This window comes from Sturnira hondurensis, unplaced genomic scaffold (assembly GCF_014824575.4).
Source record: "Sturnira hondurensis isolate 20B ecotype Veracruz unplaced genomic scaffold, ASM1482457v3 Scaffold0003681, whole genome shotgun sequence".
Taxonomy (NCBI): domain Eukaryota; kingdom Metazoa; phylum Chordata; class Mammalia; order Chiroptera; family Phyllostomidae; genus Sturnira; species Sturnira hondurensis.
The window spans coordinates 7,064,846-7,086,580 of record NW_028076312.1 but is presented as its reverse complement, the minus strand read 5'-3'; the positions used below and the strand labels follow the sequence as shown (position 1 = coordinate 7,086,580).

General features: G+C 44.2%; 1 protein-coding gene across 3 annotated transcripts in view; it reads left to right on the top strand.

The window, feature by feature from the left end:
* Positions 1-21,735, top strand: part of CSGALNACT1 (chondroitin sulfate N-acetylgalactosaminyltransferase 1) — a 319,616-nt gene that overhangs the window by 71,139 nt on the left and 226,742 nt on the right. Inside the window, exon 1 of one of the 3 annotated variants that reach the window (XM_037042129.1) lies at positions 15,399-15,470. The exons of the other annotated variants lie outside the window; for them this stretch is intronic. The gene's annotated coding sequence lies outside the window, so the exon portion shown is untranslated. Of the gene's footprint in view, positions 1-15,398; positions 15,471-21,735 lie in introns of those variants that run through there. 3 annotated transcript variants of the gene reach the window in all.

Below are 21,735 nucleotides of genomic sequence, written 5' to 3'. Positions count from 1 at the left end.
TCCCTTGTACAAACTGAAGGTGTGTTCCACCTTTGAGAGACTGGGCCAAGCAGGTGCTGGAGCAGGCCCCATGGACCTGTGGTGTGGTCTGGAAGATGGGGAGGGGTCTGGGTAGGTGCATCCCAGGGCTCTGTGAGCTCCTGGCCCCTGGGCACATGTGGCTGGAGGAGGTCTGTGCAGGGACCTTTAAGCATGGTATCCAGCGCATAGTCTGAGCTCTTGCCCAGCCTAATATCGACTGGGTGGGGAGGGAGATGGGAGGAATGGGTGGGGCAGACAGGAGCATGAAATCCTGTCCAGGGCAGGTGAAGTGCTGTAAGGGCTGAGATCGAACACCCCAGGCACAGGGGTAATGGGAAGTGCCAAATTGTGTTCTTAGAAATGCCCTTTTAACTTCTGGATTGTGGGTGACTTGTGCACAGAATCACCATGCATCTGAAGTGGACCCAGTGGATGAGTCCTGCCCCGTCTCCGACCCCCTCTCCTTCCCAGAGCCCAGTGTTTCCGTGGAATGTGGCTGTGGTGTTGGGGGAAACCGGTCTGCTGTGACGAAGGGAGCCGCTAGTGGAGTTGGGGACGAGCCGGAGTGCAAATGGCTTCTCTCTCTCTGCTCCCCTCTGCTCTTACGGGTCTGCTGGGCTGGTCCGCAGTCTTTGCCCCACCCACCCAATATCTGTCTTTCCATTTCATTTCTGTTCTCATTCTCGCTTCCTTCTTTTTGTCTGAGAATCTCTTTCCTGCTGATGATGGTGGCTTGGCAGGGGTAGTAGGTGCTTTATAGGAAGGGGGGAGATGCTTCTCTTGCATCCCAGTGGGCTGGGAGAGCATTGTCATTGTACTGTATTCAGCTGTTTTACAAATTAAATAAGTTTTGTGGGCTGCCATGGAAATGCAAAGATCCCCAATAACATTATTTCTATGGAGAAGTACCTTCCAGGTTTCAAATCATTGATTTTCAAATGACCTTTCAGAACAAAACCTGCTTGTTGTTGTGGCTGTTACTTTCAGAAGTTTGGATCTGAAAGGTGTTCTGTGTCCATCAGTAAATGGATTTAATTAAACCTAAATTGTGGTGTGGGGCCCCTTCCATTCCTGAAGTGTCAATGATTTTTGTCCATTCCCCTCCTTTTAGTAGGTGAGGAAACTACTTTCAGGGAATCTGAAGAGATTTATATAGAAGGAAACAGAAAGCCCTGTCTGGAGCCTCTGATCCCACCTTGCTGTTGTCTCTTATCACTATCAGGATATAAGTGTGCCTTCTGCTTATCAGCGGGTCAGGCCCCAGAGTCTGTTCGGGAGCAGGGAGCTCAGGGAGGGTGAGCAGGGGCACACTACGGCCTGGGACCACCGTGGGTGCTGCCGGCGCCTGCCTGTGTGCACAGAAACCTCAGTGCCCCTGGTGCTCGTTAGATTTCATACACGTGGTCACACTAAAATGAGACCATATTTGAAGAGCAGAAGCAAGAATCATAGCTTTTCAGAGCCTAAAGATGGCCATGGGGCCATCCGATCAACATTCTCAAACCGTGCCCTCCTCCGTATTTTAAGGTGAGATTGGTCTGTACGTGGAGTACATTGTCGGAAGTGTTTTTATGGCTTTGCAGTGGTCTTGAACTTCCCTATCTTTCAGAGTTCTAATACCCAGAATGACAACTGCTGTTTCTCCGGACTCAGTGAAATTTATTTTCTGTGGTACTGATTGTATAACATCCATGAGGCTGTTGGCCATCTATAATATATAATATCTTCATATTCTGAAGAGCTCTCTTTCATGGATCAAGAGGTACAGAATTTCTTCTTTTTAAAAAAAATGTTTTTAAGATTTTTGGTTTGTTACATTCCAGGAATTCCTTTTATTCCTCTCGGCTACCTCGGAGTCTTTTCAGTTACAGCTTTTTTTTCTTGACCTTTCCCTATGAACCTCTCGTCTTGGATCTGGTTTTCTTGATAAGCTGGGGACATAGAAATATTCCTTAAGCTTACTTACCTTCTCTGTTGGGTGCCTGATTTGCATGCGTGTCAAACATCATTAGTGATCGCTCAACTATGAGGACAACAGCAGACAAGACCTCTGAGGTTGAGCCACCCTTTCCTGTGGCTTCTCCCAGAATCGTTTTTTGCGTATCACTGGTTATCTGGTGAATGACCAGTGCCAGTCTGGAGTTTCCCTCTCCCTTTTCTGACCTTTACCTGTTGGCTAGGTTTCACTATTTCACAGTAATTCTCACTATCTGATCCCAAGCCATGAAGCAAATATACAGAGACATTTCTCTACCTCCTGTCCATCCCTTTGCCCCTGATTGCTGGGTTTTTAGGTTAAAGTGATGGTGTAACATTTGGGATTAGTCCCAGAGGAAATGACTTGGGAAATGTGTTTATATTGTAGCTGAGCAGCATTTAGTGGGGTGTGATGTTTTCAGACAATTTGAAAATTCCAGTGATCTGTACCATAACATTCCCCACCGAGGAATCCTACCTGTTTCCGTGCACATTCCCCCATCCACTTATTCTCATGCTTCCAAATGACTTTTCACACCTTTTCTCCTCTAACCTCCAACATCTCCTCCTTTCCTTACTATTATCTGGTGATCTTGCCTTTTGTTTCACGGATGAAGTGAAAACACTCTGAAGGCAGGGACTATATCCTTTCAATGCAGAAACTACAAGTCCGTCCCGTCTATACTTCTGGACTCTGATTTTGCCCCACTAACCATCGTATTCAGCCAGGGCCTGTCCAAGGTCTGTGCTGCTTGTTGCCCTGGATTCTGTGTCCTCTCACTACTCAAGGGTGGCCTTTAAAGTTCTTCCTTTTCTTCCTGCATCATTGATTTTCCTTCTTGCCTGGGTCGGTAATGTCAGTATCCACCAATACCTTCTATCTTAAAAAATGTACTCTTGAACGCAGTAGGCCGTAGCTACTGCTCCTTTCTCCTCCCCTTTACAGTTACACTTTCAAAAGAATATCTACACTCCTCCCTCTCTCCCTCCATTCCTTCCCTCCTTCTTAATTAGTTTGGCCTTCGTCCCTGCCACTTTGCCAAACAGTTCTCATCAAGATCACCGATAGCTTTTACCATTGTCAAATCTAACAGTTGGTCCTCAATCCTTTAGCATACTTGGCTCATCAGCAGCACCTGACACAATCCTCTGCTCTTTTCTTCTTGATTTTCTTCCCTGATTCCAGGACCCATCTTCTCAGTCCTCGTTCCTTCCTTTTATTCCTCTCACTGTTGGTGGTTTCTCTTCCTCTTGCCAACGTGGGGACACCCCCAGGCCCAGTCATTTCGTCCCGTCTTTTCTCTCTTCACTTACTTGACCAGTGTTCTTACCTAGTTTCATGATTTTATTTCTTCAGATAATCATTTTTGGTCTTAGTTTAATGATTTGTTCCTTTTTATAAAACAGCAGTGTCTATTAGATCTCTAAGATTGTCCCGCAGTTTCCCGAGGCTGTGGTTTTTATATCACTCTCATATTGTTCTCTCTCTTCTTCCCATTCGGTAATGTCTATTGATCTTCGAGTTTACTGAGTTTTCCTCTTTCATCTCTATTCTGCTTGTGCAAGGGCCCCATGAGTTTTTGATTATAGGTATTCTAGTTTTCAGTTCTGTATTTCCATTTGGTTCTTATTTATAGTTTCTCTTCCCCTGTTGGGAGTACCCAGCTTTCCATCGATTTAAAGAGTACTTACCTCACGGAACATAACTGTAATAGCTGCTTCAAAGCCTTTGCTTGAATATCCTGTCGTCTTAGTCATGTTGAGTTGGCATCTATTGACTATCTTTTCTCTTGGGAGCTGTTTACGTTTCCCTGGGGTCTTTCTGCATTGAGTAATTTTGCATACTCCTGAGTGTTATGTTGTGTAAACTCTGGGTCCTTTTGTAATCCTGGAGAATGTCGGGGTGTTTTTTTGCTTTAGCAATCTACATGGCTCGGGATAGGCCCCTCTGTCTCACCCTCTTTGAGTGGCGGTTTTAACAGAGTTGAGTTTCCCAAAGGCTCTGCTTTCTGTTCTGGGCCTGTCCTGACACCTACAAACTGGGGGTGAACTTGAGACTTGGCTGGTTCCCGCACAGAGGTAGAGGGTCCCCTTCTCTAGCGCTCTCCTCTCTGTGGTTCACTCACACTTTTTGATTAACAGAAGAGAGATAGATGGGCTTTCTTTTGGAGATCTGTCTGACGGTGCACTTCTGTGAATGGGGCCTACTGTGGAGCAAAGCTGAGAGAGAGGGAGAGGGAGAGGGAGAGGGTGAGGGAGAGGGAGTGGGTGAGGGAGAGGGTGAGGGAGAGGGTGAGGGAGAGGGTGAGGGAGAGGGAGAGGGTGAGGGAGAGGGTGAGGGAGAGGGAGAAGGTGAGGGAGAGGGAGAGGGTGGGGGAGGGGGAGGGAGGGGGAGGGGGAGAGGGAGAGGGAGAGGAGCACTAACCATTTACAGGTCACTTTTCCAACTTTTGCCTCATTTCTACACTGTACTTTTTCCCCATTCTTTATTTTTGTAAAATACACTTAACATAAAATTTACCATCTTAAACATTTTAAGTAAATTGTTCAGTAGTATTAAATGCATTAATAATGCTGCATGGCCATCACCACCATCCATCTCCATCGCTCTTTTTATCTTGTAGAATTAAAATCTTTTTAGCTGACAAAACTGGAACTCTTTACCCATTAGACAACAACTCCTCATTTCCCCCAGTCCCTGGAAAAGGAACCACCGTTCTACTTTCTGCCTGTATGGTTTTAACTACTCCAAGTGTCTTATATGAGTGGAATCATACAGTAGCTTTCTTTTTTAGTGACTGGCTTATTTCACTTAGGATAATGTTTTCAAGGTTCATTCGTGTTCTCCCATACATGAGAATAGACTTCCTTTTTCAGGCTAAACAATATTTTGTCATATGTATATACCACATTTTGTTGATCTGTTCCTCAATCTGTGGACACTTGGGTTGCTTCTACATTTTGGGTACTGAGGATAATGCTGCTATGAACGTGGGCATACAAATACCTCCTCGAGACCCTGATTTCAGTTCTTTTATGTATATATTTATAAATGGAAATGCTGGATCATGTGGGAATTCTATTGTATTTTACTTTTCTGAGAAGCCAACACACTATTTTCCAGGCGCATCATTTTATGTTCCACTAACAGTGCATAAGGATTTCAATTTGTCCACATCCTCGTCAACACTTGTTATTTTCTGGTTGGTTTTGTTTGTTTGTTTGTTTGTTGGCAGCCATCCTAACAGATGTGAGGTAGTATCGTATTGTAGTTTTGGTTTGTATTTCCCTAATGATCTGTGATGTTGTGCATCTTTTCATGAGCTTACTTGCCATTGTATGTCTTGCTTAGAGAAGTGTCTATTCAAGTTTTTAGCCCATTTTTGGATCAGGTTTTCATTATTGTTGTTATCGTTGAGTTTTAGGAGTTTTCTGTATATTCTAGATATTCATTCCTTATCAGATATATGATTTGCAAATATTTCCTCCTATTCTGTGGGTGCCTTTTACCACTGTTGATATTGTCTTTTGGTGCACCAAGTTTTAATTTTTCATGAAATCCAGTTTGTCTATATTTTCTTTTGTTGCCTGTGCCTTTGGTATCCCATCTGAGAAATCATTAACATATCCAATATCACAAAGCTTTGTCCTATGATTTCTAAGAATTTCATAGTTTTAGGTGTTTGATACATTTTTTTAAAAAAATATTTTATTTATTTATCTTTAGAGGGTAAGGGAAGGAGAGAGGAAGAGAAACATCAATGTATGGTTGCTTCTCGTGCATCCCCTCCTGGGAACTGGCCCCTGCCGGGAACTGGCCTGCAACCCAGGCATGTGCCCTGACTGGGAATCGAACTGCGATTGTGTGGTTCGCAGCCCCGCGCTCAGTCCACTGAGCTACACCAGCCAGGGCTGTTTGATACATTTTTGAGTTAATTTTTGTATAGGGTGTTAGGTAAGGGTGCAACTTCGTTCTTCTGCACGTGACCACCCAGTTTTCCCCGCACCATCTGTTAAAAAGACTGTCCTTTACCCATTGAGTGGTTTTGGCACTCCTGTCAAAAATCATTTGACTGTATGTGCGAGGGTGTATTCCTGGGCTCTTTATTTCATTCCATTTATTCATGTATCTGTCCTTATGCTGGTACACACTGTTTTAACTACTGTAGGCACAATCTGCCTGCTTTTGTTTCCTTTTCACAGTTCTCAGCTTTTGGTCCTTTTTCCAAAGTTTCCAGTTGCAATCAGAAGGAGGATGATTATCACAGGCATTCACCAGTAAGATAGTTCTGTGATTTGAAACTTCTTTTTGGCCACACCCAGATTCTTATCTCTTGCCTGTGCTTCTCACTTAAACTCAACTTCTTCAAATAGTTGTTTGCTGAGGTCAGCATCCTCACCCTCTCTATTTTCAGCATCTGTGAAACACAACCAGGTTGGTCGTGAAGATACAGTAATTGTGTAGCTCAGATACTTAAACCCAGAAACCCATCAAAATCTCTGAAATCCTTCTCACCTTCATTCTAGCATCTAAGGCCCCATTTAGTGCAGTGAATGAGTGGCCATGTGGGTTATTCACAGAAAGGACAGTGGTCACTCCACGGTGTGTGTTCTCACTGCTGGTGAGTATTAAGAGGACATTTGCCTCTGGTTCTTCAGCTACATTATAAGTTAGGAAATATTTTGAGATGGCTTTCTAGATTCACTTTCCACTTCTGAAAGTGGACTTTCAGAAGGAGGATTTTGAGGATGTTATTCTAACAGCGAAATACGGTGCTGACAACTCAGCTCCCACTGCCTCAACAATGAAACTATTATTGCTCAATAGAGTGATCGCATAATGTACCAGCTTAAGTGGTAAATAACTGACGTGTCCTGTTCTTTCTTCGCTTTTTTGAGTGCAGTGTTTTCTTGTTTGTCAAGTTTATGCATGTTATTTAAGGCTTTTTTTCTTTCTTCATGTGACAGTGTAAGTGTCTTATTTCTATTTTTATGAGAGTAGCAGTTTAATAATGCCATGGTTGGAATTTAGGATGAATTGCGGTTTATGAACTATTAGAAGATAGACTTCTCATTTGTGTTTTGAGAGTAAGAAATTATACAATTGTCATCTTTAAGTAACTATTAAGGGGGAAATAGTAGAAGTGTTTTCTGCAATGTCTCTGTGTGCTGGTCAGCATTTTATTTAAATGGTTAATAGTATTCCTTAGCTGGCCAGGTCATATGGCAGTTTCCAGCATCCTGAAGACACTGTTACAGGAGTCCTGTTAGGAAGATGCTGACTGTGTCTGAGACAAGACTCAGTTCTCTTGGTGGAAGGAAGCCTTAGGGGGAGGGAATATTTCTAAGAGTCTCCCAGTTGTATGAAAGCCAGAGCATCTTTTGAGTACTCATTTGTTTTTTTGTTCATTTATTAATCAACTTTGATACTTATTGCATGCTCTGCTCTATCTATATCAGACCCTGTACTAGGTAGGCATCTAGGGAGGAGTTCCTTTCTGATATATGGACTTGCCGATGGGGGAGGGATGGGGAAGCCATAGCACTCTGGGAGCCTAATGAAAAGATGGTCAGGTGTGAGCCCTGGCTGGTGTAGCTCAGTGGATTGAGCACCGGCCTGTGAACCAAACGATCGCGGTTTGATTCCCAATCAGGGCACATGCCTGGGTTGCAGGCCAGTTCCCAGCAGGGGACTCACGAGAGGCAACCATACATTGATGTTTCTCTCCTTCTCTCCTTCCCTTCCTCTCTAAAGATAAATAAATAAAATATTTTAAAAAAAAGATGGTCAGGTGTGGGTGGCAGTAACCTTGACAGGAAGAGAGGAAGAGTCCGAGCCTTACATGCTCTAAGATATTGCTGTCCAGTGCTGTTAAAGTGTACACCATGGGCCTCAACCTTGTTTGTACCCAGTTCTATGTAATTTCACTTTTTTGTGTTTCTTTGGAGGAAATAGAAGCAGCATTTATAATAACAAACAAAAGGGAGAGAAGCTAATTGACCCGTCGACCAGAAGGATGAAATTAATTATGGTACCTTCATGAGATGGAGTTCTCTGCAGTCATTAAAAATCATATTGCAAAAGAATATTTAATGGCGTGGGAAATACCATCTAATAAGGGGGGGGAGCCTATAAAGCAGTATGATCTCAATTGGGTAATGCTACATTCTCAGTCAAGCCCACCTGGACTGCCCAACTGAAATCGCAGCCATTCCCACCCCCTGCCCCCGTGCACTTCCAGTGGCCTTACCCTGCTCTGCTCCTTACTGCTCCATACTTACCACTTTGTAACAAATACATACAGTTTCCTTGTTCATTATTGCTTGTTGTCTTTTTCTACTGATGGAATATAAGTAGTAGAAGGGCAGAATTTTTTTTTTGGTCTGGTTTATCCACTGATATATCCAAAAAGCCTAGGAAAGTGTCTGGTACGTGGCTGGCCCTAGTAAATACGATAATTGTTGAATAAATGTTGAAGGAAATGTGGTTGGACTATAATAGAGATGGTTGTTGAATTTTTTCTTTTTACTTTTCTGAATTTCACATATTTTTGTAGTAAACTGGGATTAAGCTTTAAGAAGATATTGGTACATAGGCATTCCTCCTGTAACAGACCAAACTCGTTTATCTGGGGAAGTGGCTGAAGGGACAATCAAAGAGGGCGGAACCAAAGCCTCCCAGCTGTGTGCAGAGAACAGTGTCCGGCTGGATCTCAGGACCTGACGGCTGTGGTCTGGGTCCTGACCTGGACTGGCAGCTGGGTGTTGTGCTGTTTCGCCGGTTGTGCCCCCTGCCTGTGGCTGCCTCCATTGCCTTGCTCCTGCATTCTCCTTCCTATTTTTCTTGGTCACCGTTTCAAGTTTTGCGTTTCTTTCAACTGCCAGCTTGAGTCATGCTTTCTTTTTACGGCCTTCTGTGACTACCCTGGTACATGGTCCTTGGAATTCCCACAGCACCTGCAGAGTGTGCCAAGCACAGTGTTAGAGGAGACCCTGCCCGTCATTCTTAGCACCTGGCTCTCACAGCTGGCCCTCAGGGGAGCCATGTTTGCGGTGGCCATCGACCAAGGAGGCTAAAGCTACCATTGCTGGGAGCCAAGTGGGAGCTATTTTAAGACAGAAACCATAGAAATACTTTAAGCACATATGTTCCATTTGTCTTATGTTATCTTTTCTCTGCAAGTAAATGACAAGCTGCTGAAGAAAAAGGTTTCTATTTTCCACTTTTCTTGCCCTCACTAGTGCATAAGCAGTTCTGGTTTCCAAGTTGATATTGCGTCCTTGTTGGTTGGTCCTTGGTTCCCATATATAAAATAAATGTTTCTGACCTTTCCTAGATGGCATAAGAATAATATAAGGGCAGTGATTCGAGTGCCTTAGAAGGCATTATATATGTATGCACATATATATTTAATGACATTTTGTTATTAATAATTTAAAGAGCTAATAAACTGAAGTGAAATGTCCAAGATATGACTTGGCTGCAGTAACATTCTGCCTTAGACTTGTACCATTTTTATTCATGGAATACAGATTGATATTTTGGCAGTGAGGTATCAGACAATAGATTATTCAACTCAGTAAATATTTATTGGGAGTCCTCTACTTCTGAGGTAGTGCAGTCAGCGCTGAGGGGAATGCAGAGGTCAGGCAGAGGCTGCATGCGACCCAGGGCAGGAGAGCATGTGTGGAGTGGGGCGCTCTGTGACGAGCGCAGCATGAGGAATTTTGTTAGGTGGGAGGCTGTAGACATGGGGAAACAAGGGATTCCAGGTGGAGGTAATAAAATCGAAGAGGGATGGGGGTGAAGTCATTTGGGAGAAGAGTGGGTTACTCCTGGGCAGGACCCTAGGGAACATGGGGTGAGGGGTGTGGGTGATGAAGCCGGCAGGGGGGGTTGGGCAGCGTGGGAAGCCTTCGTGCTGAGTGAAAAGCTCTGCTCTCAGCCTCCCAAGAGGCCTTTGGGTGTTTTATATTAGAAATGGGTTTTTATATAGTTTGATAAATAGAAGAGTGATCATATGCTTTTGATATCTGTGATATTTATGGTAATGCCTTTCATCTCATAATGAAATTTATTCAGTGAGAATACATAAAATCAAAGAGAGAATTGTTTGCTTCCAGAAACAGGTTTTTTTTTTCCTTTTTTCCCCTGTAGTTGCATAGCCACTGGATTGTACTAGAGATCAAATTGGCAAATTTACTCAAACCACCCTTGAGGAAATAAAAGTAAATTTCACATAGTTAAATTATTTTCTCAAAGCCAATATAGCAAATCATTAAAATATTGTACTTTTGAATAAGATCCATGTGTCTGGACTCTAAGAAAGCTGCTAAGAAGCTTTGTGCTGATTTTCAGAATGTTATCAATAAGATCCATGCCGTGTGTACACAGTGAGTGTTTTGATATCAATGCTCTTTCTGTCTATTGCTTTGTGCAGAATTTGATTTAGAGTCAAAAAATAGTCATCTGCAACCAGTTTTTAAAAAAGTTTTTGGGGGAGATATGTAAACCATGATTCCTGGCTCCCGTTTTGGCTGCATCTCTGTGTTTGTTTCTGGGTTTGGGCAGACCCGCATGGCTGGTGCTCACCTGAGTCAGACCCTGCCTGTGACTAGCCCTCCAACCACGGTTACTGGGAATTCGAAAATTATCTCAGAGTATTTAAGGAGGCTTCACAAGTATGTGTTCCTAACCCTATGTGAGCTACTCGTTTTCTTATTTAAATAGATTAGGAGTTTAGAATTATATAGTTAAGAATCTTTGGGTTTGGCTTTTCTCATGAAGTAATTGATCAGTGACTTAATAATGTTTTTCCATTACATAAAAAAATTTAATTTCTTCTTTGTTTAGTTTTTTAGATTCTGAAATATATTCAAAGAAAGCCAATTGACTCATATGTGGAATGTTTATTTTTGTAAAAACTAAATTTTCCTCTATTTTGTGTGTATATGTATGCATGTGTGCATATGAGTATATGTGTATGCATGCATGGTGTGTGGATGTATGGGTGTGTTGTATGCATGTGTGTGTACATGTGTGCATGTGAGTATATGTGTGAATGTGCACGGTGTGTGGATGCATGGGTGTGTTATGCATGCGCATGTGTGAATGTGTGTGCATGTGAGTGTGTGAGTGTGCATGGTGTGTACGTACGGGTGTGTAATGTGTGCACATGTGTGTGTGTGCATGTGTGCATACGATTGCGAGTGTGTGCACACACACCATGTGCATGTGTGAGAGTGCACATGTACACACGCAGGAACCACACATGTTTATGCATGTGTGCGATGCGTGCACACACAGCAGGTATGCATACACATGTGTGAGCTGTGGCTCTGGGAGTGGAGCAACAAGCTGAGGAACATCTGTTCCAAGACTGCATCCTTGAGCTGGCTGCCAGGATGAGGGTGGATTGAAGGGCTGGAGGAAGGGACAGTCACTACTTTCATAATTTTCAAAGAAATGGTGAGCGCATGTGTGATTTTACCTTTCTTTTTGCCCTTTTGAAAGAAAAGTAGAAAAAGTGCTTGTCAGAACTACTCCCCACTGTGTAGATGGCCGTGTTTCACATGTGGGGCCCATGTTCTCTTGCCGCTGGAAAAGGCGAAGGGCACGATTCATGCTGCTCACATTTCTCCTTTCTCAGTGCACTGCCAGCTTCTCCTCCTATCGGAATTGCGCAGTTCTGTCCAACTTCACTGGCCTCGTTTTCACAGCAGTTCTAATCTGCACTTTAATTATAGTCCTTCTAAAATATTAAGTGGAAGGAAATTCCATGGTCATTCATAGAGTTTAATACCTTTTCGTATGCTTTATCAAATGGTTGCATTCTTACCCATATTTAGTACTTTTATAATGAAATTGTGTGGGTGGCATAGTCTCATAGTCCATTCTCTGGGGTGTCATTTGTAGTGATTTGTGATAGCCTGCGATCTTCATGTTCTCTCTTGCACAGCCGCAGTGACCCTCTTGGCATTTTGAAAGTGTTCCTCGCTCGAGGGAGAGACATTCGGCTTTGAGCCGCGCGAACCGTTTTCCTTCCTGTCATTTCGTGGTCACGATGGACTTAGTTAGGATCCTGACCTGCTCGCACTCCCGTCGGGCTTGGTCATTGGGTGTGCACGGCACGCCCTGTTCCCTGGAGGTTATGTGGAGTAACGCTTAAGTCACTTCACCCTGTAAGTACTTGGGCAGAGTGGAAATTATGTGTTTTGAGGAGAAGGTGTTAATAAATGCCTGGGTGAACTAGCTAACTAGGACAGGAAGAAGTAAAAGAGATGGGGTTTTCTTAGGCCTGGGGCAAGCTATTGGATTTCTTTGGGCCCAGGTTTAAATGAACTAATTTAAAGGGAGGGCAGTGGATTGGATACTTTTTATTTCCCTATAGCACTGGTGCTTTATAGTCTGACTGCCAAAGGCCAATACCTTGGGCTTTGGGGCTGCAGGAAGAACACTGGTAGAATATTCTTCTCGTTTTCCTCTAGCGTGTGGATTGCGCTTCTGTGAGCTTTCACAGAGTGTGGAAAACCCTCCTCTTACCGTGTGCATTTCACACCAGGAAAGAGAAGTATTTTGCATGTTGCCTGGACTTAAACTAGATAGACAACTGGGAATGACTCGTAAAGGAATTAAATAAGCTAAATCCGGGCTGCCATGGGAAAGCTGTCATTGAGAGAATGTAAAATAATGAGGAAAAAATTTTTAAAGATTTATTTATTTGTTTTTAGAGAGAGAGGGAAGAGAGGGAGAAAGAGAGGGGGAGAAACTTTGATGTGTACACAAGCGATGTACACTGCTTCCTTCATGTCCCCAAGTGGGGACCTGGCCCACATCCCAGGCATGTGCCCTGTCTGGGAATTGAACCAGTGACCTTTCAGTTTGGTCGTGCTCAGTCCACTGAGCCACACCAGCCAGGGCAAACAATGAGGAAATTTTGACTGGAAAAATGAAAGATGAAGCTAAATCTGGAACATCATCAATATGTGGGCAGATAGATGTGGGCCCTTGACCTTATCTAGGGAGAAGAGATCACAACCTTACCTCTTGAAAGTTGAAATAAGTTTGAATGAGTGGAGGATGTGCGTTTGTCTAGGAGATAATACATTTTTAGTTACTCATTATCCCAAATGTAACTGACCCACTAGCTTACACAATGTGTGACGTGTGGGAGAAAATCAGTGTCCTTAGGGAGATAACGGGGAGAAAACCATGTCTTCTGAAGCTACCAGTCTCCCTTGGTTGCAAGGACGGCACCAAATGCCGTGGTGGGTGGATTGTGGTTCTGCTTCAGGGCTGCAAGTCAGCGAGGATGGTGGTGAAGGCCCCGGCCCTCCAGCTGGGTGCCGGGAAGAGGTGGGGTGAGTCATCCACACAGGCTGTGAATAGGAGCATTTATTCCATCAAAAGTCCACTCAGAGCCTGAGCACCTTTGAGACAGTTGCCTGTTTTCCATCCTTCCTTCTGAGTTCTGGCCCCTCTGTATTTATTATCTTAGGAGGCAAGCTAATGATTTTATACCTGTTTTAAACACTGCATTAAAAGCCTGAAGGAGCCGTGGTATTTAACACAAATCCGTGATGAGTACAAACAAATCTGTACTTTATTTTCATAAATTCCAAGTTTATCAATTAGGATAGTTTGAAGCTGAGTAAAAAATGCCATTTCTGCATCCAGCAACCCAATAAAACCAGTAATGTCTCATTCCCCTCCTAGATTTACAGCTTTGAAAAATGTTTTCAGCACAAATGGGCATCTGAGGAACTTTGGGGAAGAATATACCATAACTAAGAGATCATGAGACCAAGCTGCTCTATTTCCAAGAGTGTACCCTGAGCCCTTGCACGGGCCCTCCAAGGGCCTGGGAGCCCCTCTGCTGGTGACTGGAGAAGTCTTTGCTCTGAGGGGAGTTTCTGGTTTTGTATGGAAAGTGACGTTTGTCTATTGTTTTAAAACTGCCAGGGTCTTGGACCTGGCCAGGTAGCTCAGTTGGTTAGAATGTTGTCCCGACACACAAAGGTTGTGGGTTCGATCCCTGGTCAGGGTACCTATAAGAAGCAACCACTGAATGCATAAATGCGTGGAACAACAAATTGATTTCTCTCTTTCTCTCTCAAATCAGTAAGTAAAAATCTAAAACAATTGCCACAGTCTCATCAAAGCCAGATCTGAAGGCACTTTCAGGGCCACCTAGAACACCGAGGGGCGAGAACTGTGGTGCTGGGGAGAAGGGGACTGTTATTGGCTTGGCTCTTCTCAGCTCTCATTCCTAAGATTCCCTCTCGAGTTGAAACTTTTTGCACAACAGAAGTATGCTATTACGTTTCACTGGTTGCTTCAGGTAATACACATGTCTCTTTAAGTGCCATATAGTACAGGCTTTCCCCTAACCCCCCTCCTGTATTCTCAGTTTGTTGTCATTCTTTATACCTTCCTTCTTTGTCCAGGATTGAAGCCTAAGGAAGTGCTTCCATCCCTGGCCATGCGTGCCTGGACTGTCAATGAGGCCTTCTCTGTAGCCTCTAGGATGGTCTGTTCCCAGCTCCCGAAAGCATGCACACTGTGCCGTTTGGAAGGGAGCCCGTTGTAGGAGTCCCCCATCCTAGGAGGAAAGGCAAATTGGGGTGTTGGTCATTGGTTGCTTTAAAGTTGTGATTTTCTCTGGGTATATTTAGTCATAACAAGCAACACCTTTTGCTTTTAGATTGGGGTGGGGTGGGAGAGAAGTTTAAAAACAAAATAATCACCCAGAGAAACCATAGGGTTTTCACAGTGTTTTATATTTAAGCCATGGTAGGAGATAAAAAACATCCCAGAAGTTCAGACCTGATCTTAAGTCATGGAAGATGGAAAAATTCATCTTGAGGACTGCGGTCATTTTTAAATATGTTGATGGTGTTCCAGGGAAGTGGTTTCACAGCCGTTTGGGGGATCTGTGGCATTGCAGTGCAGAGTGATTGTGACTGATGAGAAACGTAATAAGTCCACAGACCGAAAGCGTGCAATAGTTCCCCTTGTCTGTGGGAGAGGATGCCCGAAACCGCGCCTAGTACCGAATCCTATACGTGCTATATTTTCTCCTGTACCTACACCCTTTTCACTTAAAGGAAGCACCTCACTGCTTCTCTTTGGCTTATCTGACTTGCCAGCATTGCTACTCTTGTGCTTTGGGGCCATGATTAAGTAAAATAAGTGTCACTTGGACATGAGCACTGTGGTAATGCAACAGTGGATCTGTGACCTAGGTGGCTACTCAGCGACTCCTGGGTGGGGAGCGTGCACCGTGCAGACACGACAGACAAAGGGGTGATGTCCCAGGTGGGACAGAGTGGGATGGAAAGAGATTTTACCCACTGGACACTGATGAACTGTCTACTTCTGGAATTTTCCAGGTATTGTTTTCAGACTGCAGTTGACAAACCGTGGGAAGTGCAACTGCAGACAACAGGGGCTGCCGTCCATCCCCCTGCAGGTGTGTGTGACCCTGGCTGGTTTTCCCCTCTGTGGGTGTGCTTGGCACTCTAGGCAGGGGATGCATGGGCTTGGACCTTTGTGGGTGTCCAGGGGGTGGCGAGCTGCAGGCAGAGGCATTTTCTCTCTCGGGAGTGGCTGAAGGCCCAGAGAGGCTGGATGCCCAGGGCAGCCACCTGACGGAAGGGAGATGGCCGCTCTGATGATGCCACAGCAGATGGTCTTGCCGTCACCCCGTCGCTCACAGTGGATGGTAGTGAAGGAGCCCGACGAAGCTATTACCAGCGTTGGGCACTGTTACCGGCGGAGTGAAATGGAGCAGTATCATTTCTTTCTGATATGTTTCCTACTCGTCGGAACGCCTGGGGCCAGTTGCTGTGTTTCACTTCGAGACTAAAAGGTTTCTGATCGGGAAAGAGGAAATCATAAATTATAGGAGGCTTTTCCTGAGGAGGAAATACTATTTACTAGTAACATGCAGTCATTATCTAGTTAGATGACATACAAGCCTTTTTTCATGAAAACATCGCTAACTTGTTTTTCAGAATTGAAATTTTATCTTATGTACAAAGAGCTAGCTGGTTAGCTAACATTGTTTCTGTGATGGGGTAGGTGCCTTAAATGACCCATTCAAGGAAGTGATTTTGGCCCAACTTAACGAAGCCCGTGTCCTTCCCGTGCTGACGGAAACACCAGCAGCCCATGTTGAGGCCATGTTTCCGACCGAACAGATGTGGCAGGAAAGAAAGCCTTGGCCAGGTTTTCTCCGATGTTTCCAGGAGAGCGGCTGGTGACGCATCTCGCTCTCTCGAGGGCAAAGAGGCAAAAAGGCTCCCCTTAACATGTTAACTTGGATTTTTAAAAATCAGTGAGCGTGTTGGGAACATAAATTTATGTTGTCCTTGTTTTAGTTACTGAATTTCAGTAAAGAGCAGGAGAAAAGGCAGAGAGGAACAGCTATAAATGATAGGTGGGAAGGAGTAGCTGCCAGACTCTAAAAATATCCAGCCTCCCAATCAGAGGACAGTGGGAATAGGGAAGGGGGATCGGGGGCGTGGAATCTGGTCTGTTACCAAACGTTGCCACACTGGCATGAAAGGGCACTCTTTGATCACAGTTAGTTTAAGAGGAGACACTGTGCACAGATGGAATTTACTGCTGAGGAGTGGAAAGGCAGGACATAGCTGCGACTTTGTGTCAGCGGGAGGTCCACAAGGATGTCTGCTAGGAGACAAGATGTACCTGACCTTTTGGGCTGATGGAAAGGGCTGACCCTGGCCTTCCACAATAGCAGGATATTCTAGGTGTCTGTCGCATTTAGTTTTACTGGGGTCATAATCCAGATGGTCATGAAATAGATCAGGAATGAAGGACTTTGTGTCTCTTCCAATCCAGACTATACTCGCCGGTGCTACTTAAAACAAAACAAAACAATATATCAGCGGTAGTACTATATTATGTAACATTTGAAAAGTCTTAAAGTGTGAGCCGTGATGTCAGATCCCTCACAAGGAATACATTCCTTGGATTCTAGAGAGTTTTTTTCATTTTAATTTTTGACCTTCATTGTGTAAACAGCGTTACTCGACGCCGCTGAGTGAGCGAGGTGGGAAAGGATTTTGCAGCGGTCCACTGAGGTCCTGTGTGGGGTGATGAGAGGAAACTGCTCCAGGTGATGAGAGGTGATGCAAGCAGGAGGTGCTTCCCAGGTGGTGACTCGTTCTCACCGGCTCTGAGCCGGGTCTCTGCCCGATGCCCAGGAATGAGGAGGGGGACGCCCAGCACACCGCAGCTCCAGGGTGGGAGGACTGAAAAAACCCCATCCCTCTAGAATGAGGTCGCTCTAGGAGATTTGGGGATGTGCACTCTATTTAACGTGGTGTTTGCTGGGTGAAGAAGGGAGTGTGTTCTGAGCAAAGGAGACGTGAGTGCTCCTGTGGCTGGTAGTTCTCACATAGGAGAGCATCGCCTTTGATCATGAGAATGGCCTTTTTTTGTGTGACGGCAGGCGGATTAACTCGGAACCCCAGAGTCTGTAGATGTCACGGGGCCAGGAGGTTCTGGTTGGAGGTACTCTGGCCTCCAAACCAGCCAGCAGCAGGGAAGCACTGGTATTTCCCACAGTTTTGCAAGATTGTAATCTTTTGGAGGATGTGGTACCATAGTGTTATGGAAAGATTATGGGGTTGAATCTGACTTCTGCCACTCATCAGCAGTGATAGAAGGTGTAATTATCTCCAATTTACAGATGAGGAAATTGAGGCTTAGGGGGATTAAGTAATTCCCTCCGGGCTGCGTAGTTAAAAGAGCCGGGCCACGGCTCAGGCTTTCCTGGCCCCCTGCACTGCACTCTTAAATCTGCTGTGCTCTCTCATCTTCTTCTCCTTTTTAAAAAATTGTGGAGAAGACATTTTTATCTCCTCTGGTCCCGTGGCCAGAGGGATAGGATAATACAGTAGGCCCTTCATAGTTGAGTGGATGAAATTGGGATTAACAGTGTGCATTCTAGAGCGCAACAGATGGACCAGGTTTCAATCAAGACCTGGACATTTCCTAGCTGGGAGACTGGGCAAGTTACTGAACTTCGCTGTGCCTCAGTTTCCCCATCTATAACCCAGGGACAGTGACAGTACCTACCCTGTAGTTGCTAGAATTTTAAATGAATGACTACCCAGAAAGCACTTAAGACAGAGTCTAGCCTACGACAAGCCTCCGATAAATGTGAGCCATTATTATTTTTGCTGTAAATCACTCCCATCTCTTCAGACGAGAGAAAAGGTAGGCCCTTTGTGGTTGGTAGGGAGCCCAGCTTTATCCCCTTGGCAGGTGCCTCGCTGCAAGGTTATGCACCCTGATGGCTGAGGTCTGGGCCGGCAACGTTGTGGGCAGCGCATGAAGCAAAGGTGGATGGCCTGCTCGTCGTTAGCCGACAGCCTAGGCTGTGGTAAGCAGGGTGTGTGTCCTTTACTTGTATTGTGCAAAAAGGAAAATGAGAATTTAAGCCGGTAGCTGATTTTGATGACCATCTCTTTCATTGGTAATTTATGAGGTCTGGGCAGATTCAGTCTGAATACTGCACAGCCAGTAGAGACATCCGTGCTCTGAGGGATTCCTACGACTAACTGTCTACTCCCGAGAAACGTTCCCTTTTGTGGTAAACACACAATCCCTTGCAGATGGCTTTATGGAAGTGTTCGAAATGGCAGTGAAAATTAATGTTTCGGGTCAATGCAGAGAGAGTGGGGAGCATCTAGGACAAGGGAAGGAGCCCTAGTAACAGATGATAATGTAGCTGGGGCGCAGAAAGGGTCGCTTAGAGTTGAGAGTTATGGGTGGGAAACAATGGAAGCCATAGGCGAGGTGGGGTTGGGTTGCGGAGTTCTGGTTTCCATCGTGAACTTAAGATGACGAGCAAGGAAATACCATTGCACCCTCTTCTTCTAGGAGATCTCTCGATCAACTCGCCCAGAAAATAGTATGTATTTCTGTAAAGGAGAACTCGATACTGAAATGCCAGAGCCTTCCTGCAGGAAATGTACATGGTAAAGACATGTACATTGTAAAACAAAATAAAACAGTATTATCAGTGAGAATTGAGCGAGTCATTCCATTACTTAGATTAATAGAAAAATCATTTGTGAAGCTAGTTACTACTTCAGCAAATGTAACTAGCTCTCACATACTGGCTTTTGAATATCACACCCCAAGGACCTATTTAACACACAGTTTTGTAGATTAGAAGGTGAGTGGCATGTATTACTTTTAGCCCCAAAATTTCCTTAAAGGAGTAGAAGTCTGCTAAAATAGCGTGGCTGATAAAAATCCGGTGGAGTTAGGACTTGCTTTAATTGTGGAATTCCTTATGACTCTTCTTGGTGGTTACTATTTTGAAACATATCTTAATAAAGGATGGTTGGTTGGATAATAATTAACCATAATTCTTCTATCACTGTTCTGCCTGAATAAGATTTCAAAGTTGAAGGATGCTTTAATGACAGCTAGTTAGAACACAAAGTGGATGCCCGAGGCTTCTCTGCATCAGGCGTCTAACTGATGTCTGGACACAGCGATACGGGGCTCAGCCCACGCGGCCTATCGGCCCCTCCTCTGGCTTCGCAGAGGAGAAATGCAGGTTCTCAAAATTAGCTTTGAAGGCCCATGTAATCTTCCCCCATGGTACCCTCTGTCCCGTCTCCTGGCACTCCATTCCCTCTGCCTTTGTCATACTGTCCTTGCCTGACTATCCCAAAGCATGTGCTCATCTCCAGGTGTTTGTACTGTCTGTTCCCTCTGTCTGGAGTACTCTTTCCATGGTGTATTTATTTTGCCCTCCTTACTAAGATGTTTTCTTAGTCTCTGTGAGTGCTAGATTGACATTGACTTTTCTCTCATCCCATGAAAATATTATTCCATTGGTTTTGGGCTTGTATTATAACTCCAGAGAAATCAGCTCCATGTTGTTCTTTTGAAGGTAGTTTTTATTCTGGGTGCTTTTCAGATCCCGCTGTCTTGAGTGTTCCGTGGTGTCTCTGTGCTGTGTTAGGTGTGGAGGTCTTTTGAAGAGTCGGTTCTGGGTGTATTGGGTCTTCTGTATCTTTGCATGGATGCTTTCCATCGCTTCTAGAAAATGCCCAGCCATCGTCTCTTCATACACTGTAGGGATGTCAAACCCATTTTCACTGGGGGCCACATGAGCCTCTTGGTTGCCTTCAAAGGGCCAAATGTAATTTTAGGACTGTGTAAATGTACCTGCTCCTTAACTAGGGGCAAGGAGCTCAGTGCTGCTGCCTGGTAGAAACAGGGTGCTGGGCCAGATAAAACCAGGTAGAGGGTCGGATTTGGCCCCTGGTCCTTGTGTTTGCCTGCCACCTGTGATATATTGTCTCTAACCCATTATCTTTCTTTTCGCTTGGAAATCTAGTTGGTTCTGTCAGATATCTCCAGCATCCTTATGTGTTTTTAACTCTCACTTAATATGCCATGTAAGTCCTTCTCTGCTTTATTGTCAATAATTTATTCAGCTTTATCTTCAGGCTCACGAAATGTCTCTTCATGAGTGCCTAGTCTGCTACTAAACATATCCTTTGTTTTAAATGAAATTCATCTTACGCACTTTTAATTCTAAAAGTTCTATTCAGTTATTTTAAAAATCTGCTCATTTTTAATAGTTTCTTGTTTCATACTCATCAAGTGCTACTTTTATTTCTTTAACCATAATTGTTTTATATTTTATGTTTGATAATTCCAGTATCTGAAATCTTTGCTGATCTGTTTTTTGGGGGGTGGGGTTCTGCTGGTTCTTGCTCCTGTGTATTTGTGACTTCTAAATGTGTATTCAGTTTTTTGGGTATTTGTCTTTGGGGATTCTTGGAGATCTAGACTGAAAGCGGTTTCTCCAGAGAATTTATGTTTGCCGCTGCCAGACCTCTGGGTTCCTCCCAACCTGGGACCACCTTAAAACAAATTTTTGGCTTGAGGTTTTCCAGGCCACCCAGGCGCTGTGAATTTGGACTGGAGGTCCTATGTGATGACTAGATTTTGGTGACAGATTTTTAGGGGAGTTTCTCTTTTCTTCACATATTTGTAGGGTCTGAGACAGTCAAATTTTCTTGCAATCCTTGGGACACAGCCATAATGCTTGCAGGTATTGTGACATTGTGTGAATTAGGAAAAGGCACTTTTTTCTCAAGACACTTTATTGCTATTGGTTAGAAAATTTTCATAACGTTAAAATCTAAAATGACTGTGAAGTGGATGATAGTCTTGGAGTTGCGTGACTCACAAGTTGCCCTGACTTCTGCTGTAGTGTACCCCCACCCCATTCTGCCCATCAAATCCTGTCCAACCTTTGGTGCCTTACTCTGCCCATCCCCCGAGCAGACACCCCTGACTTCCTTACTCTCATATGAACAGCATCTTCTCTTCTGAATTAGCATAGTAGCAGTGGTGCATTTTTCATAAATGTACTACTTTTTGTTACTTACAGTTTCAATCTTATCTCCACTACCAGACCGAGAGCTGCATGTTTTATTCATATCTCTATGTTCAATAGCACTCAGTGGAAGGCCTTAAGCGCATAGTTGGAATATTTTTCTTCAATAATTAAAGGAAAGAATTTAATTGAATAACAGGATGCAAACCTACTAAACAAAGGATTACAAAAGGCTAGCAATTTGGATGGTGCATAAAGATTCTTTGAGTCTGGCATGCATAGTTCAGTAAGGCTGTCGGAGTGGGTAAAAGTCTCCTCTGGGGAGTGGCGTCCT